This window comes from Pseudophryne corroboree, chromosome 6 (assembly GCF_028390025.1).
Source record: "Pseudophryne corroboree isolate aPseCor3 chromosome 6, aPseCor3.hap2, whole genome shotgun sequence".
NCBI classification, from domain to species: Eukaryota; Metazoa; Chordata; class Amphibia; order Anura; family Myobatrachidae; genus Pseudophryne; species Pseudophryne corroboree.
This window is the reverse complement of record NC_086449.1, coordinates 824,855,807-824,861,446: the sequence shown is the minus strand read 5'-3', so window position 1 is coordinate 824,861,446 and position 5,640 is coordinate 824,855,807. Positions and strand designations below refer to the sequence as shown.

The 5,640-nt window shown below is 50.9% G+C and overlaps 1 pseudogene; it reads left to right on the top strand.

Moving 5' to 3' along the window:
• Window positions 1-205: 205 nt before the first annotated feature.
• On the top strand, window positions 206-5,364 carry LOC134934712 (E3 ubiquitin-protein ligase TRIM39-like; annotated as a pseudogene).
• Window positions 5,365-5,640: the final 276 nt, after the last annotated feature.

Below are 5,640 nucleotides of genomic sequence, written 5' to 3'. Positions count from 1 at the left end.
CGTGCAGAATTTGCACGGCTACGATCAGGTCTGAATTAGGCCCATAATGGGGCATTTCTGGTCTACTCGGCCAGATCAGGAGGAGACTGGTATCTTCTGCACTTACTGTGTGGACTCTCCTGTACCTGCTGCTAAATCCTGTCTGCTGTGTGAGGCTTCTCTGTGTGATAAACACCTGAGTGTACACAGCAAGTCAGCAGAACACGTCTTATGTGATCCCACCACTGCCCTGGGGAACAGGGCCGGCTCCGGGGCTACTGGCGCCCCGGGCGGCTTTAGGGGGCGTGGCTTTGTACAGGGGGCGGGATCATTTACGCCCCCTGTACAGACTGAATTGATGTGCGGTGCGCGATGACGTCATCACGCACCGCACAGCAAAGGTCCTCTCCACGAAGGGAAACTAGACGCGTAGCGTCTAGTTTCCTTCGTGGAGAGGACCTTTGCTGTGCGGTGCGCGATGACGTCATCACGCACCGCACAGCAAAGGACCTCTCCAGGAAGGGAAACTAGACGCGTCTAGTTTCCCTTCCCAGTGGCAGCGGCCGGGGGCAGCGGGGGGCACACACCAGCAGCGGATCTTGCCCTGGTGCGGCGCCCTCCGGAAGGCGGCGCCCTGGGCAAAAGTACTGCTTGCCCGTGGCAAGATCCGCTACTGCTGGGGAACAGGAAATGCTCCGTCCATAAGAAGATCCTGGAATATTACTGCACTGAGGATGCTGCCTGTATCTGTGTGTACTGAGTTTGGCTGGGAAACATTGGGGACATAAAGTGGAGATGCTGGATGAGGCCTCTGAGAAGAAGAAGGAGAAGCTGAGGAATGTTCTGCAGAAACTGACCATAAAGAGAGCAGAGACTGAGAAAAGAGCCCAGAGACTGCAGGAGCGCAGGAGAGAAGATCGGGAAAAAGCAGCAGGTGTAACATAGACAGTCACTGTCCTGTTTAGAGACCTCAGGAGACAGCTGGATGACCTGGAGAAGAGAGTCCTGAGTGAGATCTCCAGGCAGGAACAGCGCGTTTCACTCTCAGTCTCTGATCTGATCCAGCAGCTGGAAATAAAGAAGGACGAGCTGTCCGGGAAGATGCGTCACATTGAGGAGCTGTGTAACATGTCTGACCCAGTGACTGTCTTACAGGAACCAGACACCGGGGACTTGTGTGATACTGAGGACAGAAAGAGAGACATGATACCCAGGTCCATGGTGCAGGAGATCTGGATGTGGTTCTCATCTCAGGGACGTTACACACATTATCTGATATAATAACAGGTATAAATACAGGGATCTATGTGCAGGAAGCTACAGACATAGTACTGGATGTAACCACAGATGGTTATTATATACATATATCAGATGACAGGAAAACTGCATCCAGGTCAGATATAAATCAGAATCACCCGGTAACACCAGAGAGATTTCACTATAATCAGGTAACAAGCACCAGGAAATTCTTCTCAGGGCGACATTACTGGGAGGTGGATGTCAGTAAATCAGAGTGGTGGAGGGTGGGGATGTGTTACCCCAGTATAGAGAGGAGAGGACGTCAGTCACTCATTGGTAATAATTACATGTCCTGGTGTTTGCATAGGTGGAATAAATAAGAATTTACTTACCGATAATTCTATTTCTCGTAGTCCGTAGTGGATGCTGGGACTTCCTTAAGGACCATGGGGAATAGCGGCTCCGCAGGAGACTGGGCACAAAGTAAAAGCTTTAGGACTACCTGGTGTGCACTGGCTCCTCCCCCTATGACCCTCCTCCAAGCCTCAGTTAGGATACTGTGCCCGGACGAGCGTACACAATAAGGAAGGATCTTGAATCCCGGGTAAGACTCATACCAGCCACACCAATCACACCGTACAACCTGTGATCTGAACCCAGTTAACAGCATGATAAACTTAGGAGCCTCTAAAAAGATGGCTCACAACCATAAACAACCCGATTTTTTTGTAACAATAACTATATACAAGTATTGCAGACAATCCGCACTTGGGATGGGCGCCCAGCATCCACTACGGACTACGAGAAATAGAATTATCGGTAAGTAAATTCTTATTTTCTCTAACGTCCTAGTGGATGCTGGGACTTCCTTAAGGACCATGGGGATTATACCAAAGCTCCCAAACGGGCGGGAGAGTGCGGATGACTCTGCAACACCGAATGAGAGAACTCCAGGTCCTCCTCAGCCAGGGTATCGAATTTGTAGAATTTAACAAATGTGTTTGCCCCTGACCAAGTAGCAGCTCGGCAAAGTTGTAAAGCCGAGACCCCTCGGGCAGCCGCCCAAGATGAGCCCACTTTCCTTGTGGAATGGGCTTTAACAGATTTTGGCTGTGGCAGGCCTGCCACAGAATGCGCAAGCTGAATTGTACTACTAATCCAACGAGCAATCGTCTGCTTAGACGCAGGAGCACCCAACTTGTTGGGTGCATACAGAATAAACAGGGAGTCAGATTTTCTGACTCCAGCCGTCCTGGAAACATATATTTTCAGGGCCCTGACTACGTCCAGCAACTTGGAGTCCTCCAAGTCCTTAGTAGCCGCAGGCACCACAATAGGCTGGTTCATGTGAAACGCTGAGACCACCTTAGGTAGAAATTGAGGACGAGTCCTCAATTCTGCCCTGTCTGAATGAAAAATTAGGTAAGGGCTTTTATAAGATAAAGCCGCCAATTCTGAGACACGCCTGGCTGAAGCCAGGGCTAACAGCATTACCACTTTCCATGTGAGATATTTTAAGTCCACCGTGGTGAGTGGTTCAAACCAATGTGATTTTAGGAACCCCAAAACTACATTGAGATCCCAAGGTGCCACTGGAGGCACAAAAGGAGGCTGTATATGCAGTACCCCCTTGACGAACGTCTGTACTTCAGGCACTGAAGCCAGTTCTTTCTAGAAGAAGATCGACAGGGCCGAAATTTGAACTTTAATGGATCCCAATTTTAGGCCCATAGATAGTCCTGCTTGCAGGAAATGTAGAAACCGACCCAGTTGAAATTCCTCCGTAGGGGCCTTCTTGGCCTCACACCATGCAACATACTTCCGCCAAATGCGGTGATAATGCTTTGCCGTTACATCCTTCCTGGCTTTGATCAGGGTAGGGATGACTTCATCCGGAATGCCTTTTTCCTTTAGGATCCGGCGTTCAACCGCCATGCCGTCAAACGCAGCCGCGGTAAGTCTTGGAACAGACAAGGAATCTGCTGAAGCAGGTCTTTCCTTAGAGGTAGAGGCCACGGTTCTTCCGTGAGCATCTCCTGCAGTTCCGGGTACCAAGATCTTCTTGGCCAATCCGGAGCCACGAGTATAGTTCTTACTCCTCTCCTTCTTATGATTCTCAGCACCTTGGGTATGAGAGGCAGAGGAGGGAACACATACACTGACTGGTACACCCACGGTGTTACCAGAGCGTCCACCGCTATTGCCTGAGGGTCCCTTGACCTGGCGCAATATCTGTCCAGTTTTTTGTTGAGACGGGACGCCATCATGTCTACCATTGGTTCTTCCCAACGGTTTACAATCACTTGGAAGACTTCTGGGTGAAGTCCCCACTCCCCCGGGTGGAGGTCGTGTCTGCTGAGGAAGTCTGCTTCCCAGTTGTCCACTCCCGGAATGAACACTGCTGACAGTGCCATCACATGAATTTCCGCCCAGCGGAGAATCCTTGCAGCTTCTGCCATTGCCCTCCTGCTTCTTGTGCCGCCCTGTCTGTTTACGTGGGCGACAGCCGTGATGTTGTCCGACTGGATCAATACCGGTTGACCCTGAAGCAGAGGCTTTGCATGACACAGGGCATTGTAAATGGCCCTTAGTTCCAGGATATTTATGTGAAGAGACTTTTCCATGCTTGACCACAAGCCCTGGAAATTCCTTCCCTGTGTGACTGCTCCCCAGCCTCTCAGGCTGGCATCCGTGGTCACCAGCATCCAATCCTGAATGCCGAATCTGCGGCCCTCTAGAAGATGAGCACTCTGCAACCACCACAGGAGAGACACCCTTGTCCTTGGAGAAAGGGTTATCCGCTGATGCATCTGAAGATGCGATCCGGACCATTTGTCCAGCAGATCCCACTGAAAAGTTCTTGCATGGAATCTTCCGAATGGAATCGCGTCGTACGACGCCACCATCTTTCCCAGGACTCTCGTGCACTGATGCACTGAAACTTGGCCTGGTTTTAGGAGGTTCCGGACTAGCTCGGATAACTCCCTGGCCTTCTCCTCTGGGAGAAACACCTTTTTCTGGACTGTGTCCAGAATCATCCCTAGAAACAGTAAACGCGTTGTTGGAATCAGCTGTGATTTTGGGATATTTAGAATCCACCCGTGCTGACGCAGCACTACCTGAGATAGTGCTACTCCGACTTCTAACTGTTCTCTTGATCTTGCCCTTATCAGGAGATCGTCCAAGTAAGGGATAATTAAGACGCCTTCTTTTCGAAGGAGAATCATCATTTCGGCCATTACCTTGGTAAAGACCCGGGGTGCCGTGGACAATCCAAACGGCAGCGTCTGAAACTGATAATGACAGTCCTGTACCACAAACCTGAGGTACCCTTGATGAGAAGGGAAAATTGGGACATGAAGGTAAGCATCTTTGATGTCCAGAGATACCATATAGTCCCCTTCCTCCAGGTTCGCTATCACTGCTCTGAGTGACTCCATCTTGAACTTGAACCTTTTTACATAAGTGTTCAAGGATTTCAGATTTAAAATTGGTCTCACCGAGCCGCCCGGCTTCGGTACCACGAACAGCGTGGAATAATACCCCTTTCCCTGTTGCAGGAGGGGTACCTTGATTATCACCTGCTGGGAATACAGCTTGTGAATGGCTTCCAATACTGCCTCCCTGTCGGATGGAGACTTTGGTAAAGCAGACTTCAGGAATCGGCGAGGGGGAGACGTCTTGAATTCTAATTTGTAACCCTGAGATACTACCTGCAGAATCCAAGGGTCCACTTGCGAGTGGGCCCACTGCGCGCTGAAATTTCGGCCGGGCACAAAATCTTAACTGAGGCTTGGAGGAGGGTCATAGGGGGAGGAGCCAGTGCACACCAGGTAGTCCTAAAGCTTTTACTTTGTGCCCAGTCTCCTGCGGAGCCGCTATTCCCCATGGTCCTTAAGGAAGTCCCAGCATCCACTAGGACGTTAGAGAAATAATCAGTACTCAGTGATACATGACAGCATAGAGATCCAGTTACCTGACAATATCCCCTGTGACAGAGTGAGGGTATACCTGGATTATGAGGCAGGACAGCTGTCCTTTTATTCTCTGTGTGACCCCATCAGACACTTACACACCTACACTGACGCCCTCACTGAGCCCCTCCATGCTGCATTATATATATGGTGTGGAGGTGGTTGTATATAGATATCTGGGGGAGTTAGTAGCTGGGAGAAATTTTCTGAGCAGCGGTCACGGCCGCCGCGCCTCTCTCCTTCCCTGTCCCCCGCACGGCGCCTAGCAACGCCAGGACGCCATGCGCACAATAGCCGCCGGGTCCCTGGTAACGCAGGACGCCGTGCGTGCAGGGCCGCCGGGTGCATAGCAATGGGGGTGCCACTGGTGGACCGCGTTCCCTGTTGCTAAGAATAGTTAATTAGGTTGCTCGTGCAGCAGGGCAGCTGCACGGCAACTAGTAATTAG